The following is an 18,516-nucleotide window of genomic DNA, read 5'->3' on the forward strand; positions in this document are numbered from 1 at the left end:
TATACATTTATATGGTCAAATTGGCTGGAACATTTCAAGGCATCTGTTTCCATGTGGTTTCTGTATTCAAACAGGCACTTCTCTTAGAGGAAGCTAAGTAGAACCTTCACACCCACCCTCTTAATACAAAAATCTCTTATTAGGCTGTTCTCCCAGGTTCCACAATATACTCAGAGAAAACAGAATTGGTCTTTCTAACAATAGCATTTTCAGTATGTTATTAGGTCAACAATCACATTTTTTTTTCTTTTTACCATCAACAAATATTTCGGAACAAAATGAGGCAGGCTCATGCAATCTTGTCTTTCGTTAGAGACAATTTTGACACTAACAGGATTGTTATGGGTTTCCGAATTAACCTGTGATGTCACAGTGCTTTTGTATGTAATGGTTTTGGACTGAACATAAATCTATCCTATAAGGAATATCTAGAACTAAGACATTGAAGAGGAAGATAGAAAACAATATGCCTTGGAGTTATGGAAGATTTTAAGGTAGGAAAACTGATTGGACGTCTATAGGAATATCTCTCTAGGTATGTAAAAACACAGTAGTCAACAAAATATGTTATATATGTTTAAATTTGACTCCTGTCTAAAGTCCAGAGATTAAAGTTGACGGTCTTTAAAGAACTCCTCTAGGGGGTCCTGTGTGACTCAAGAGCATCCAACCCTTGGTTTCAGCTGTCATGATTCCAGGGTTGTGGGATTGAGCCCAGCATCAGACTCAGTGCTGAGCATGGAGCTTGCTTGAGATTTTCTCTTTCTCTCTCTCTCTCTCTGTCTCCCTCCCTCCCTCCCTTCATCCCTCCCTCCCACTGTGACCCTCTCTCCTACTTGTACGTGCTCTCTCTCTTGCTAAAATAAATTTTAAAAGTAAATAAAGATCTCCTCTAAACTGATTCTTCTTTATTTTTTATTTCTTTTGATAAGAGTTTAATTGCCACTAGAATTATTTTCAAGTTAAGAAGATAAAGGTTTTTTTTTTTTTTAACTATTCAAATGCTTTAATGGTGGCGTCTATACAGCATGTGGTGTCAAGACAGGAAAAACAGCAAGTGCACACAGAGACATGGTTATCAGATAACAGGTTGTGAGTGAATTCTGAGTTCACCTGGCTTCCACATACTTTACTAGCTATCAGCTCTAGGCCACCTCTTCCTCTGCCTCCTCCTCAAACTCACCTTCTTTCTCAGCCCTGGAATCCTGGTACTGCTGGTATTCAGACACCAGGTCATTCAAGTTGCTCTCAGCCTCGGTGATCTCCATCTCCTCCATGCCCTCACCTGTGTACAATGCAGGTGCCTTCACCTGTGTACCAGCACAGAAGCCCTTGCACCTGAGCATGGCTGTGAACTCCTCTGAGATACACTTCAACAGTTCCTGGATGCCTGTGCTATTGCCGATGAAGGTGGCAGACATTTCTAGCCCTCGGGATATCACAGATATCTTCATGTTAGGGATATATTCCACTAACATTTAGCATCTGCTTGTCCACCCTCTTCATGGACATGTGGCCCCTGAACACTGTAACCATGGTCGGATAGAGGTGGTGGCAGAGGTCACAGACAGCCATCACGTTCTTGGCATTGAACATCTTCTGGGTAAACTTAAGCAACCTCAGGGCCCAGTACCGTTGGCTGCCTCTGCTGATCAATGGGGCGAGGCAGGACATGAAGAAGTTCAGGCAGGGGAAGAGGGCCATATTGACAGCCAGCTTGCGCAGGGTCAGCATTGAGCTGGCCAGGAAAATGCAGGCAGGTGGTGACCCCACTCATGGTGGCTGACACCAGGTGGGTGACCTCCCGATAGGTGGGTGTGGTCAGTTTTAGGGTTCTGAAGTAGATATCATAGAGGGTCTTGTTATCAATGCAGAAGGTTTTGACTGTTTTCTACAAGCTGGTGGACTGAGAGGGTAGCATCATAGGGCTCCACCACCATGTCTGACACCTCGGTGGAGGGCACCATACTGAATGTGCTCATGATACTGTCTGGGTACTTCTCTTGTATCTTGCTGATGAGGGGGGTACCCATCACAGACTCAGTCCCCCTACCCAGGGAGTGGGTCAGCTAGAAGCCCTGCAGGCAGTCATCGTTTTCAGCTTCCTTCCTCAGAACATCCAGCACCAGGCCGACCAGCTCTGCACGTTCTGTGTATTGACTCTTGACCCAGTTGTTCCCAATACCACTCTGACCCAAAACAAAGTTGTCTTTCCTGAAGATTTGCCTGAAGGGTCCTTAGCGCTTGGAGTCCATGGTGCCCAGCTCCCGGTCCAGGAGCTCAGCACAAGACACGTACTTGCCACTGGTGGCCTTGTTGTAGTACACATTGATCTGCTTCAACTTCAGATCGCTGTCTCTGTGGTAAATGTCTGTGGTCGATGCCAGGCTTGTCACTGATCATTACTCCACCACCGTCCCATCCCCCCCACCGAACTTGGCACTGATCTGGTTGCTGCATTGTCTGGCCTGCAGGTGCACTATCTCCCTCATTGCGGCAGCAAGAGCCAAACATTGGGCGGCAGAGTGCTAAGAAGGACTTTTTAAACTTCAAAATGAACTTCGCTGCTATGACTGACTGTATTTCCTAATATGAAGAATTATAAGTTTTCACAATTAAAGCATAAGCTTTTAGGATACTTTGATTCTGGGCGTTATGCCTCATCCATCTGCCACATAGGCCTATTCCAGTTGACATCCTGATAATTCCTAGCATGCATACAATCTGCAGTTTAAAACTTATTACTTATCATAGGGAAGCTGACCCAATATAAATGTGTTTTAAAATTTAGTCTTATCTAATAAAAAAATAGAAATGGTCAATAGAAAGAAATCTAATTTTAAGAAATTTAAAATATATTTGGAATTACTGGAGATTGCTTTCTTGTTTAAACTTTTTTAAAGTTTACTTAGAGAGAGAGAGACAGAGAGAGTCAGCAGGGGAGGGGCAGAAAGAGAGGGAGAGAGAATCCCCAGCAGGTTCCACATCGTCAGTCAGGGCAGAGCCCAAAGCGGGTCTGGAGACCACAACTGTGAGATCATGACCTGAGCTGAACCCAAGAACTAGACGCTTAAGGGACTGAGATTGCTTTTCTTTTTTTTTAAGTTTATTTATTTATTTTTAGAGAGAGAAGGAGAGAGGCAGAGAGAGAGGGAGAGAGAGAGAATCCCAAGCAAGCTCTCTGCTGTCAGCATAGAGCCTGAGGCATGGCTGGAACCCACCAACCATGAGACCATGACCTGAGCTAAGACCAAGAGCTGGATGCTTACTCGACGGAGCCACCCAGGCACCCCATGAGATTGCTTTCTTAATTAAAAAATTAAGTTAGATTAAACATTTTTTTGGTGAAATTCTCTCTCTGTCAGTTGGCATGTTGGCACAAGTAAACCCTCCTTGCTTTCCCCACTAAAAAGACTGTGGCCATGATTTCACTAAAGGCAACTTACCTATCATTCTTGTTTTTTTGTTTTTTGTTTGTTTGTTTATTTGTTTGTTTAATCTTCTGTGCCCAAAACAGTGCTAGATGGTGGGCTAGCAAATATTTGTAGGAAAAAGGCATAAACTGCAGTTTAGTACTTTTCTATGGTTTTAAATAATGTTACAAAGACAAAAATAATTGAATAAAAATGGAAATGACTAAATATTTTAATTCACTTAATGGTATATGTATATTCCACTTTTGTGAGAGCAAAGAGAGGGTCACAGAAAAATCAGAAGATGCTAGGCAGCTACATTTTTTTTTTTTTTTTAAATTTTTTTTTTTCAACGTTTATTTATTTTTGGGACAGAGAGAGACAGAGCATGAACGGGGGAGGGACAGAGAGAGAGGGAGACACAGAATCGGAAACAGGCTCCAGGCTCTGAGCCATCAGCCCAGAGCCTGACGCGGGGCTCGAACTCACGGACCATGAGATCGTGACCTGGCTGAAGTCGGACGCTTAACCGACTGCGCCACCCAGGCGCCCCTAGGCAGCTACATTTTTGAAAAGATCAAGTGCCATTGAATTTGCAGAGTAACAGAAAGTTATATTTAGAAGTAGACTTAAAATATGACAGTTCATGACATGGTATTTATTAAGGAACACACTTCACATATGGGAGTTGACTTTTTGCTCTAGGATGCCTTGCCTTACACCTCCTTTATATAGAACAAACAAAAATGCTTTTGTACAGGACAGAATGACAGGGTTTCTCAATTCGGTTCTCTGATGTAGTTATAAAACGGCTTTAAGTAGTTATCCACTGCATAAGTTGCCATTTCAAAATTGATATAAGCTAATATAAAATTGGCATCAATACTGCATCATGTTACTGAAATCTATTTTTGTTTTTTTGTTTTTGTGTTTGTTTCTTATTTGAACATACCCCTCGTAACCATCCAGTGCTTTCCTCATGGACCACCATCCTCATGCTCTCTTTGGCTGATGGTTGAAATAGCTAGGTGTCAAAAATAAATTTTTTTTTGCATTCTTCCATGGATGATTTGTTGCTGGGAATATGGTTGCTCAGCTAGAGACCATATTTCTTGGACTCTCTTACAGCTAGATGTGGTCCTTTAGCTATGGGTCTTAAAATATTGGGTATGTGAATTCTTTATACTTTCCCCTTCCCATGAGCTGCAGTATGGTCACTTTTGGGATTCTAATCAGAGAAAATTCCATTTGTATTTTTAAGCTTCTATATTTTGGAGTATCTTATTAGAGCAGCTTAGCCTTCTCCCTAACTAATACAGTTGGGCCCAGCAACAGTTTTAACTCACTTTAGTCCCAATGAAACCAAACTCATTATATTAGATGCTGGCACTTTCCTTTGAAAATGAACCTCAGAACATTTAATTTTGTTACTGAAAGGTGAATCATATGAGAGGTAATATATTCATTTAAGTGGTAGTCATATAAAAACCCAGTTTGTAGTGACTGTTGGATAGAATTTCAGGCCAAGTTGGATTGAAAATATTTAGGATATTTAACAATCATCAGGTGCTGTGTACAAGTAAATTCCATTTTATAGGATACTGAGAATTCCAGCTTTACACAGTGCTGCTCTCTAACAGTGATACTAAAAAGTAAAAGCCAAAAGGAGACCTTGCACTTTTCATGATCTTCGCTGCATTTACCCTAAGGACTCTAAATGACCACTAGGCTTCTAAATCTTGATGTTACCTATCAATTCTACCTTGCTTTGTATGGATTATCTCTTCCCTGACTTTAAATGCACTGCTATGAAGTTCATTTAATGATGTATGCATTTATTCAACAGATGTGTGTTAAGTGAATGAACACATATTTATTGAGAGTTTACCAAGGGTCAGGAACTATTCTATTACCCAGAGATTCAATAATGAATGAAAGAGACAAAGTTGCTGGCCTCATGGAGCTTGTATTTCAATTGGCAGAGACAGAAAATATATAAGTAAGTGAATAAATAAAAATATTCAGATATTGATAAATAGAATGGAAGAAATAAAAGCAGGGTGCTAAATAGGTGTGACTCAGGAGGAGTGTTCTTTACATAGGGTGCCCCCAAATTCCTCTCTGAATAGGTCGTATGAAACTGAGATATAGTTGATAAAGAGAAGGCAGATAGGGTTAAGAGTGTAGGCAGAGAGAAAAATAGGTGCTAAGTACTTGGGGGATTTACATTCAGTTTTGATGCCATGTATATGGTACTTATCTAATTATTATATAATAATAGCATGTGAGTGATAGAAAAGTATACATCAAAAGAATCAATAATTCTACAGAGAGCTTAAACTAAAATATTCAGAGCTTTATCTTCACCTTATTTAGTATTGGAAGTTGTGTGAATCAGGTATGCAGGCTTTATAACTGCTGACAAAAGATTATCATCTAAAATAGATTTAGGGGTGCCTGGGTGGCTCAGTTGGTTAAGCATCCAACTTCGGCTCAGGTCATGATCTCGCAGTTCAGGCGTTCCAGCCCTGCATCAGGCTCTGTACTGACAGATTAGAGCTTGGAGACTGCTTCAGATTCTGTGTCTCCCTCTCTCTCTCTGCCCCTCCCCACTCACACTCTGTTTTTCTCTCTCTCTCTCTCAAAAATAAACATTAAATAAATAAATAAATAAATAAATAAATAAATATATTTAAACAAGGAGTCTTGTTCAGCATAATAATTTATTTTACTTATATTATTTTAATGCAAAATTTAGTTTTCAGTAAGTATTATTTTGTAAGGTTTGACAGGTATAATTAGGATGTAATTGCCTTTAACTAAATAAGTAAAATAAAAATAAATACAAATAAATAAAATATAATTAATTGATATAACTTTATTTTCAATTGTATGGCAGTAATGATTGCATAATAAAATTGAAGTGGTCTGAATGTAGATGAAAAATCGAATAGGCACAGGTGTAATTAAATAACAGGGGCGCCTGGGTGGCTCATTTGGTTGAACATCCGACTCTTAATTTTAGCTCAGGTCATGATATTGCAGCTCATGAGATGGAGCCCCGAGTTGGGTCTGCACTGACAGTTTGGATTCTCTCTCTACTTCTCTCCCTCCCTCTCTGTCTGCCTCTCTGCTGCTAGCACATGCACTCTCTCTCTCAAAATAAATACGTAAACATTAAAAAAATAATTAAATAACAGAAAGTAACTTAGCAAAAGGAAGAAAATGCGAGGACTTCCTTGATCAATGCATATTAGAAATTGTTGAAAAAAATACTGGAAATATAAAAACAATTTTTCTGTAAAAATCTCCAAAAATCTTCACTTTAACACTTCTAAGCATAAGCCTATTAAAATATGAGAAATGCAATCAATATCTTGCAGAAACCAGTAAGGACAATTTCACTGCTGAATAGAATGTCCGTAACCTGGAAAACAATTTAAGGATTTAAAAAAAAAAATGACTCCCAACAGTTCTTTTAATAAGTTCAGGTAAATTGGAAATCAAGTATGCAAGATGGCTCTTACTCTACTTCTATATCCTGTCTGCAATGCATGAAAAAATCAAAATAATATTTGCCATAATACGACAGGAAACAATCTATGAAATTTAATGTCCCAAAGAAGATTCAGCATGCCTGAACAAGAGTACAATGAAGAAAAAGTTCCTATAATTATGAAACTTATGACCATTAAGTTATTTATATTGTATATATTTGCTGCATCTTTTTGGAAACCTTTAAATGAGCAATGTAAGAAAATAATTTTCTGGGAATTGACTGAGATAACCACAGATAAAAAATTAAAATGAATTATTTGGCAACTACTGTATAGTAACATTAGGTATAATTCTACTGTTGAAATTGCCTCTGTATTATAAGCAGTTAGAAAACACTTTCTCAAATGATCAACATCTATTTCCAAAAGTGTAGTTATGGATAATATGCATAGTTACAAATCATCATGAACTTCCTTCAAGATTTAATCCAAGGAGAAGTATTCAGACAAACAGATACCTTTTAATAAGTTCCAGCTGTGAACTTCAAGACAATCATAAGAGATAAACATAAAGAATCCAGGCATAATACAAAATAAGTAAGTCCTATAAAACCGGAAATCTGCAGAGTTCTAAATCCTCAGGAATCCATAGGATGTCCACAAATGCTTTTAGAGGGCAAGACTTTCAGAGCTAATATAAAATCTGACTCATTATCTTACTGTAATTTAGTATTTCCACTTATAAGAATTCTAAATAGAGGGTAGCTAGAATAGCTGCATTAATCTAAACTTCTTTTCCATCAAAAGTTCATTACAAGCGCCCTTGGCTCTGTTCTCATCCCTTCATCCTTGCACATCTCTCCTGCATGACTTCAAAGAGAACTTTCCACACAGGAGATAGAAAAGGGAGGCTAGAGGATGAGAACAGGGCCACCTCTGTTAAGAGAGAGGCTTAATTAAGTACATATTTGAAGAGTGCCTTTGACATGAAAAAGCAGTAAGAAAATTCAGTACTGTTAACACCAAATGAGAAGTGCTTGGTCCTGGGAGCAAAGCCTTATAGAGATTAAGAAAAAGTTTATATTTTCCTCCTCCAGGCAAGTATTTTTCGATGGGGTTCTTTATTGATCTGTCATCCTAAGGGAGTCTGTAAATCTAGCATCTGCATATTGATTTTTGGTTTGCATGGAGGAAGAGGAAGCAGAGAGTAAAAGATACATCTTTCTTAAATGTGAATAAAACTACAGAATGCATGCTTCAAATGTATACTCTTTTTTTTACAAAAGGACTTATATGTAAAATTTGGAGTAGAATAATTTGTATAATAAATGAGAATCTTTATTATCATTTGTTACTTAATAGAAATTTAACTGGTGTGTTATTATCAAAATGACCAATATTAACATAACAGCACATGAAAATTGGAAGCGCTGTATTCTACAGATATAAAATTCTAAAGTGAGATGTGAAATCAAAATGCAAATCATCCAAAAATAAGTAAATAACTGGCTAGAAGTCTCTAGAACCCATAATGAAAGGATTGAAAAAGAAAGTGAAGTAAGAACAGAGTATTTGTGCAGAGATTTCCTTCAAGACCTGGTTCTGGATTCTTAGTCCCACTAACAGGACTCATCCAAGGATGAGGAGTGGGAGTCCTCCTTTCTCTACCTGAAACATAGAAAGAGGAGCTTTATTAAAGTGCTTATTGGAGCATGGATATGCCCTCACAGTTTGGGGGATCCTTTGATCTGCCAGCTGACAAATGCCTTGACATTCTTTAGTGCAAGGTCATGGCTTTCTGAGGTGGCGGGGCTGAGAGAAAGAAGAGGGTTCATTTGTGAGATACGTGCATTTTCACTAGTGGTAGGGCAAAAAATTCATGAATTTTTCCTGCGGATGAGATGTAGATGACAAGAGTGGAGCCATCCTGGAGCTGTTTTGAATTCTATTCAGCTGGACTTCCAGGATGGGCAACAGGACTCTAACTGCTAGTCTCTGTCTAAAGTAGAGATGAGAGAGATGCAGGCATCTGAAGAAATGTTATTGCATAAGTAGTCACAGGTATTGTAGCCAGAGGAGGCTAGCCTCCAAAAAGTCCACAAAACCTTTAAACACCTGCCAGGCCAAGTTCCTGCAATGTCATCTTGTGAAAGTAGCTGACCAAGTAAGAACTTCCCTTTCCCCATTTGGCTTCCACTCTTATTAATTGAGGAGTGGTATTTACAGGAACAGGTGAGTACAGGATGGGATGAGTGAGACAGAAAGACTGCTTTCCTGTACCCTCTACCCCCCAAATGGCCAGTCATTAACCAGCCCTGGGTGAAGAGAGAAGATAGGATAAATCAAGGTCAGAGTTTTGATTATTGGGGACTGAACAGTGCGATTTCTGACACAAGGCTTTGTTTTTGATATAAGCTGACTGTACAACCAACGTATAACTACCAAAAACTAACAAAGGGATCAACTTCAAATGTTTCATCTAGTATCAAGTGAAAACTATTCCTAATGGTAAAGAAAAAAGGAAATGGGATGAAAGGATAGTTTTGGTTTCAGTTTGCCCCATGAGTCATGCCTACTAAATAGCAACCAAGCTTAAAATCTTTTTTTTTCCCAAAAAATCTATAGCTAAGAAGTAACTGATTAAAAACGGGGCATATCTTCTATTTTGCTATGTAATCAAATTAGTCACCATAGGACACAAACTTATTATTCTTTAAAGTTAAAATATGAATTTTTTGTACTGTACAGTATTGAAAAACTCCACATACTGTATTGAAAAAAATCTACATATAAGTGAATCCATGCATTTCAAACCCATGTTGTCCAAGGGTCAACTGTAAACTGTTTTCCTGAGTTCTGTGAACTGCTTGAGCAAATTATCAAACAGAGGAAGGGGCCATGAGAACACAGTGATTGTAATTGGTATCTGAGGTGGTAGAACGCAGTCTTGTAGGATTCAGCCCTTTACCTGTGAGATCTGACACTAAATCCAGATGGATAGTGTCAATTAAAATATGATTTTAAAACTCAGAGAGAGAAGTTGAATAAAAACTTCATCAAAGCCTTCAGCTTTATCTTAAAATATTGTAAACAAAAAGTTCACCTGTTTATAATTATACCTAGAAAGCCAACCAATTATTTAATGACACACCAATAATTAAAAGACCAGTCATAGCACATACATAGTAACTATTTTAAAGTTTGCTTAATTTTTGAAAACAGAATTATATGTTAGACAAATATAAGTTTTTCAATAGAATGGAGACCTGGCAGCCATTATCCAAGTAGAAGATATGCAACAATTTTGTGGAAGGTTGACTAGATGGCCCACTTGAAAAAAGTCTTTCAGGGTTTGTATTTGTCTGAATATTTAATGCAGACATTAATAAGGAAATGTCTATTAATGGAAACCTAAATATTTACTAATTCTGCCATAATGTTTTGGTTGCGAACTCTTAAGTCAACTGAAATTTCTCTGCCATGATCTGTCAAACATTAACCTTTTTTGTGACTTGAATGGATTTCTTTTATTAGAATCAGTTTGGGCAATAGCACTTTGGTTCTATTCATTAACTTTCTAGAAAAATGAGTTTCTATTTTTTGCTTTAGAGTCAAAGCCTAGGACAAAAGGGGATGTTATTGCAATAGTAGTAAAGAGACTGATAAGGCTTGAGATGCAAAGAATAGTTTTCAAAACAGTGGTTCTGTGCAATCTTTAGTTAGTAAATAACATCTGTGCAAATAGTTACTTATGGAACTTGTATTATTTTATTCTTTTTGAAATTTTTTTCCAGACTTATCTAAAGCTTAGAAAAATGACTGACAAATGAATCAGTTTTGAATCTGTCAGTTTCTATTCACACTGTCTAGATCAGACCTTCATCTTTCAACTGAATTTTGACAATATCTTCTTTTCCCTTTATTTACTTCCCTGACTTTGATGTTGTTCTCCCCTCATGGACCCTCCACAGCATAGACAAAATATTATTTTTTTAATGTTTATTTATTTTTGAGAGAGAGAGAGAGAGAAAGAGAGAGAGGGAGGAAGGGGCAGAGAAAGAGGGAGAGGGACACACAGAATCCGAAGCAATCTCCAGGCTCTGAGCTGTCAGCACAGAGCCCTATATGGGGCTCCAACTCACAGACTGTGAGATCATGACCTGAGCTGAAGTCTGATGCTTAACCGACTGAGCCACCCAGGCATCCGTAGACAGATTATTTTTTTAATGAAAATCCGTTGACAATTCTTTTTTGTTCAAAATAAATTGTTGGTCTCCCATTTCCTAAAGGAGTGTTTCTCAGCATTAAAAGAAAATGTCTTAACATACATACTCATACATAGGACAAACTAGGTTGGGAACAGTTAGCTTCAGTCTCATTAGCTATTTGCTCAGCTTTTTTTCCTTCCTACCCACTCAACAAAGCACATTGAAATTTAAGGGACCAAAAGGGAAAGTAGAAGTATACGCTTTTTTTTATTAAAAGGAATAATTTCTGAATTCAATCTATTGATATTAACAAATTACTGATATAATAGAATATCAGTATACTTAAGTTTAAAAATCCATTGGACTATAGGATAAGTCCAAACTACTCAATATGGTATCCATTTTCAGCTCCTTCCTCAGTCCTAGCTGCCTCTGACAGGGAAATAATGCAAATTACACCGGAGGGGAGAATTTTCTGGGAGGAAGGAACATATAAGAATAGGAGAGGCTAGAGAACACTAGACTTTTTAGAATTTAGTTTATCTAAGGTTAGTCCTATCCATGAATCTTCTCATACTCAGGAATCTCTTCTCATACTCAGGAATCTCATACTCAGAATCTCTCATTCTCAGGAATCTCTTAACTAGGCATTGTTATATTATTGACAGCCATTCAGTTTATAATTCAGATAAAATAATAGAATTTAATATACGGATCTAGGACATAGTTGTTAAACTTCTTAGTAATTCTGGAGATTAGAACTTCGTAATTTGAATTTCATAGTCATGTACATTTTTTACTAGCATTATGTTAATCTTTACAGTGGTAGAAAGTCACAAATAACTGGATTTCAGTTATTAATACTACATTTGAATATCTTATATGTTTTTAACAAATGTTAATAATTCTATACCTAGGATATTTACAAAAGTAAGATTAATTATTTTATCTGTAGGTAGAGTAACTTATCAGATATGATAGTTGGTGAATTACTGTCTTTAAGATCATTTATCTTTTAATGTTCTGTTCTAAACTGAGTGAAATTTTCCATTTTGCTATCAAAAAAACACTTTCCTTAGCTAAGGATTCAGTGACACTACTGTGTCAATATTCTGTGTGCAAATTTTTAAGTTATAAAAAAAAAGTTCACATTGTTAAATTTCACACACATCTGTCTAATATATATTTTCTTTTTTAGTTTCAATTTTCTTTCTAAGCCCGCATTTCACAATTATACGCTACTTTGAGCCTACTTTTTAATGAAGTTCTCCATCTCCCTAACTAAATATTGGTTTCATTCGAGAAAGGAATATGCATTCTATCTCTTTGTATTCCAAATATATAGCACAGTGCTTTGGGGATACTAAGGCAAATTTAGTTTAAAGGAAACTAATTTTGAGAGGAAAATTTTGAGAGGAAACTAATTTTGAGAGGAGATTTTTTTTTTCGAAGTGACTCAACATCATTATCAACAAAAGTTTGGATGCAAGAACTATCCTATATATGGGTATATTTTGTAGCACTTTCCCTCAAAGAATTTACAATCTGTTCATAGACACAAGCTGCATACCCAAGGCTCATTCGTTATGTTTTTATTAAAGCACAGGGACAGGTCCCATGGGCAGGAAGATCTGCACTGGGATTGTGAGGCATTGATTATATGTTTTCAAGGCTCATTTATAAAAGAATATAGACCTTAAAAGTTGGAAGAATTCCAAAAAAAAAGATGTGACCAATCTATATAGTGTTATCAGAGAAATTTTTAGGTATCTGGGTGGAATTAAATAATATTCCATTCAATTTTAACATTTGAACTTATTTAATTCTCTGAGGTAGGAGTTCTCTTGGCAAATATATATGTGAACGTATCACTAATACCATTTTGAGAATTAGCCTCACCCCTTTTTTTTCCATTGCATGGCCATGAGTTCTAATGAGAAGTCATGCATACTTTGTAATGTGAAGTTTTATGTTTACAAAAAAATCAAATTCAGGACATATGAGTATTGCAGTCAAATTTACTGCTACATTTGCTTTGGCAGTGGAAAAGTCCAAAGGCCAGCAATTGGACAAAAATAGTGGTAAAGTCCACCATTTATAAAAATTAAGGAATGGTAAATTATTTCAATGGCAATGGGCAATATTTTAACAGTCTTGCACTATCATGACTAGGCCTTGAAAGTGAGACAACAAAAGCCTCTGATTTCCAATTTTGGTTTCATTAAATCCCAAGAGGAAACAAGTTCTGAGAGCTCTCACTCAAGGTATTATATCACTTGAACTCCAGCCTCATTCTATTTGACTTCAAAGCCCATATTCTTTCTGGTTTACCATGTTAAAATTAATCTGGTCATTTATGCATGTATGTACATGTACACACACGTACACATACACATACACACACATGTGCACACACAGAGACGCTTAATTTTCTAACAGGTTTGGGTAATGTTTTAGGCACAAGGCATTTCTCTTAGTTGATCAACAAACACTATGTTAAAAATTACAATATGAAAAAAATTAAAATAAATAAATAAATAAATAATTACATAATGAGGATTCCTATCTTAATTGTTCCTGTTGCATCTTTGGATTTCTATAGTCATAAATAATATTTATTCATTTATTCATTCACTTATATATTCTGCTAGGTGTGGAGGATGAATAAGGAAGTCTCTGTGTTCTAGTAACTGTCTTGTCAATTGGGAAAAATAAATATATAAACAAATATATGCCACAGGTAATTAAGATGAAAGTACTTTCTAGATCCAGTGAAGAAATAAGAGAGGAGAGTGGACAATCATTATATGTGAGTTATAGTAAACTGGAGTCTCTATTTTGTGTGTTTCCCATCTTGTTATAAGCTCCTTTTCATAATCACAGGTTACAAAGGTCTTGGATGGTGTCCAGCATGACCTATCAAATGATGAATTTAGTTTTTATTCTTGTGCCTTCCCTTAGTATATACATAATTCTGTCATGTACCTTGAAACATTTAGGTTTTTGCTATTTGTTTAAATGTTCTAACTTGACTAGAATAGTACCTCCTAAAGCCAGAGTTTTTATTTTCTAACATAGAATCTAACATATTTCTAACATAGAATCAGAGTTACATAAGGCATCCAATGAATTTTCATGGAGTAAATGAAATAAATCTCTTCATAAAACACATAAATATATGCATATGTATTATATATGTATACATGTGTGTATGTGTAGCCACATGCTTACCTACATACAAATGTATAATGTATGTACATATGCATTTGTATGCTGTGTGTATATAATACAAAATTATATATGAGGGAGAAAGTTACATAATTAAACAAAATGTAATCTAAATTTTATCCTAAAAATGATGATTATAAGATAGATCAGGGAGTAATAAATTCATTTCATATATTAAGAAACCAATGCTCAGAGAGATTGTTTGGACAAGTTCAGATATAAAGCCAGAGGTAGGACATAGGTTTACTGATCCCCAAATCAATGTCCTTCCATTTTACTATACTAGTAAATGCACTAACACAGGAAATAGGAATAATGACACCTATTTTTTCCTTTCACCCAAGGTACTCAGCATGCCTTGCTAATTGTATCTACAGTTAGAGAAAAGAAAGCTCATATACCTCCCGAATTTTGTATAATTCATTCTGCACCCAGTGGCTGGGCCCAAAATATAGCCCTTCCTTCATTTTGATCAAAAGATCATATTGGCTATGCCAACCTATTAGTGTCTAGAGAAGCTGTGGGTTAAATTTTTGTGCTTCAAAGTATAAAAAGCATCATTTCTGTTTTGAGATGTTATTAAAAAAAAAAAAAGATTCTGCATGTAGGAGGTTCATTCAGCACACACTCCTAACATACTTTTAAATCTATCTTAAAATAGAAGTCTGTCTAGTTCTTCTGGATCTCTTATAAATTGCTAATGTCAATGCTAAGAATGTGTTATTTAGTTGGAACTTTTAAAAGCAGTACAGTTTATAAGTTAAAAATTATTATTACACAAGACCTCATTTATTTTAATGTAATGTCATGTTTAAGCAGTTATGTTTTTCACCCTCATATTAATCTTGGGAGGCCATATATATAAAAGATACTTGGTGTACTATAGTCATTCTTTAATTTAGTCCTTTAGAGTAGGTGATGATTGCAATCAAGTGTTTATAGATAGTATTTCTGGCAATAAGTGTACATATTCTAAGGTTAAGTAATAATGCACCTAATTAGAAATAACAACTATAATTCTAATATTATAGGAAAAGATATACATACTTGAAAGTTTCTGTTGAACATGCTATGAAATGTGTATATCAAAATAAGTTTATAATTTTGCCTTTTGAGTGTTTTACTCAAATCTTTTATCGTATCTGAATTAATTCAACTATTGCCTTTTTATTGTGTAGGTACTTTGGGGTAGGCAGACTTAAGATAGATTTTCTCTCTTCAGAAATTATCACTAACAGTCAAACACTTAATTAGATCCCCAAGGAGTATAATTTGGTTATTTTGGCAAAAATAATGAGGTAGTCATTTTTTGGTTCAGATATTGACACTATTATGTTGTCTCATAACTTTTGGGATATGTTTGAGGGATTTCCTGTTGGTAAGTTGGGATTTACTGATCTATCTTCAACAACATTTAGTGACTTTCAAAGCTGACCCCCATTGATGCAATCCTGTATCTTCTATTGAAAGCATCCACCCCAACATCAGCCCCTACTTTGCAATATTTTTCCAATGTGAGCGCATTTGTCTAATCTATTTAAAAACCTTAATTATTGAGTACCTTAAATATGATGGCATTGTGTTAATTGTGAGAATACAAAAATAAACATCACATGCTATATTCTCAAGGAACTTATTATCAGTTAGAATAGAGAACATCTTTAGTTCAACTATAGTATAAAAAATTTCATGGCAAATAAATTGAGGGTCATATAGAGGAAAAGCAATACATAAAATATACTGGATATAGGATAGAGAGTCAGTATAATGTATAGATTTTGAATATTGCCTCTCAACCTATACTGCATTAGTTTAAATCTCAATTCAACCAGCTTAAAGTTGAGTGACTTTGGGCAAGTTAGTAGAACTTTCTATCAGGAGTTTATTACATTTTATTTCTTCATAGTGATACAACTAGTGATAATAATAAAGCATATATGTACTTCAAAGGCTTCTTGTGAGAATTAAGTAAGTTAATATATGTAACTATGTCTAAAACATAGGAAGGATATATGAGTGTCAGCTAATAGTAGTAGTAGTATACTAAAGAATAAGATCATAATGTAAATGAAGTGCTTAGCAGAATGCATTTTTGATAGTAGCTAATTGAAAATTTTAGTTTATTATTATCATTATGATATGTGCTGGGTTGCTATGCTGTGTTATGAGGAAAGTAAAACCAAAGCAAACTGAACCCCTGTATGTATATAAATACACCTACAAGGTTAGTAAGGACTGATATATTTGTACAACTCTACATCTAATTGAAAGAGAAATCATGTTATGTTGTGTTGTGTTTAAGGGATGGGTTTTGAAAGTTATGTGGAAAAGGGAATAGTCTAGTATATTAATACTTAGGTAAATCACAGGGTGAGACACACAAGAGTGAATGAAAAACACACCTGATATTACTTCTGTGTTCTGGCTGTGAAAAAGGACTAATCTTAATGTTAAACGTCAGTCAGTTGCCACGTACTGGAAAAATACCTCCATTTATTCCTAGTAAAATGACATAAGGGCTATTATAGTAGGATGAGTGAAAAAAAATGCCCTACACCCTAGAACTTCCTCTTGCTTCCAAAACAGAAAACAAAATAAACACTGCATCCCAAGTAAGAGTGCATATATTTGTGCTCCCATCAAAGATTTGAAAGATGCATGCCTGTTAACTTGCCAGTTTGGCTTGCACCAAAGTCAAATGGGTTTTGTAGAATAACAGTGGATTATCATATGCATATCCACTGACAATTCTAATTTCAGTAGCTATTCTAGATAGGTTTTCTTTATTTGAGCAAATCAGTACAGTATCTGGTAATTGGTATGCAACTATGGACTTTGCAAGTGCTTGATTTTCTAAGTGATTTAGTTCACCTGAAAGAGATATCAGTACCCCTACACTTTCTGACTTCAGGACTATGTCAACTTTCCAGGTTTCGTTTCACAAACTTATCTGCAGAGATTTTCTTTATCCTATTATTTCTTAACAACATTGTGCTGGTATGCTACTTTTGTGATACTACATTTATTGGATTTGGTGAACAGGATCTAATAAATAAGTAAAATATGTGGTAAGACATATGCATGCCTGGGGGTGGAAAATAAACCCACTGGAAACTTGGCAGATGGGAACTCAGTTGTCAGGGGAAGTACTTTGCACTGTGGTAGCAAGGGGAAGAATAGGTCAAGGGAGACATTGTGTGACATATGCATTTGACCTAAGCCTCAAAGAATGGATGGGATTTGTGTAGTGATAGGGAAAGGAGGACATTTTAAGTGCAGAGAAAAATATGGGAATGAAGACATGGAAGTTAGTAAGTACAGTAGCACAAGAGCTGTTTTGGAAATAGAGTACAATAACTGGAAAAAAAAATGTGGCTGGAAAGGCAAGTTGGGCTTGACTTGCCAAGATAAGAATTTTGATGTTTATTTTTTATAGTAAAATTTGCATTTGAATTACAGAAAATGTTTCAGTGGACCTAATAATGTACAAGAGGATTCTGGACTGTAGGAAGGGGTGTTGTGACATGAATGCTCTATTTTCTTTCCCTTTACCCAATCCACTGACCTCAAAAGTCTTATAGGCTGAGTATTATTGATCCGTAGTTTAGAGTTGTACCTTTAAGTGAACTATTAAAACAATGTAAAAAACATGGTAGATTTATTTACCTAGACTTTTAAAATCTCAAATAGTAGGAAAAAAAGAAAAATTCAAAATCACAATTGCATGAATGGTCACGTCCACTGCTATGGCAGATAATTTGCCTTTTAGTTTTTTACTCTCTAAATGACCAGTCCCATAGCAAGAGAATAGATTGAAAAGCATTGATTAGATATCTAATTTAGAAATGGTATGAAAGGAAGGAAATTATTGATATTTGCACTTTACTAAATTTTTTTTTCAGTTAGTGGGCTAAATAAAAGATGTTACTGGTTGACCCTCAGGAATACTGAGTTTAATAGACTTCTCATGGTGGCAGCAGTGAGAGTAACAGCAGTAGTGGCAGGGCTGGTATAGTAGTAATGCTGTACATTGTATTTTTTAGAAACTGGCATGTCAGGGACAGTTCTATCAATCCTTCCAACTACAACCCCATGAAGTAGATACTATTACCATCTCCATTTTACAGATGATGAATCTGTGACAAAGAAAGGTCACTGATTGATCAAGGT

The 18,516-nt window shown here is 35.8% G+C and overlaps 1 long non-coding RNA gene and 1 pseudogene across 7 annotated transcripts in view; one reads left to right on the forward strand and one right to left on the reverse strand.

Annotated features, from left to right (window-relative positions):
• LOC122198901 overlaps positions 1-18,516 on the forward strand; it is a 277,047-nt gene that overhangs the window by 100,840 nt on the left and 157,691 nt on the right. The window lies entirely within an intron of this gene.
• LOC122198899 lies at positions 1,146-2,492 on the reverse strand (annotated as a pseudogene).

The sequence above is a fragment of the Panthera leo genome, chromosome C2, assembly GCF_018350215.1.
Source record: "Panthera leo isolate Ple1 chromosome C2, P.leo_Ple1_pat1.1, whole genome shotgun sequence".
NCBI lineage: Eukaryota > Metazoa > Chordata > Mammalia > Carnivora > Felidae > Panthera > Panthera leo.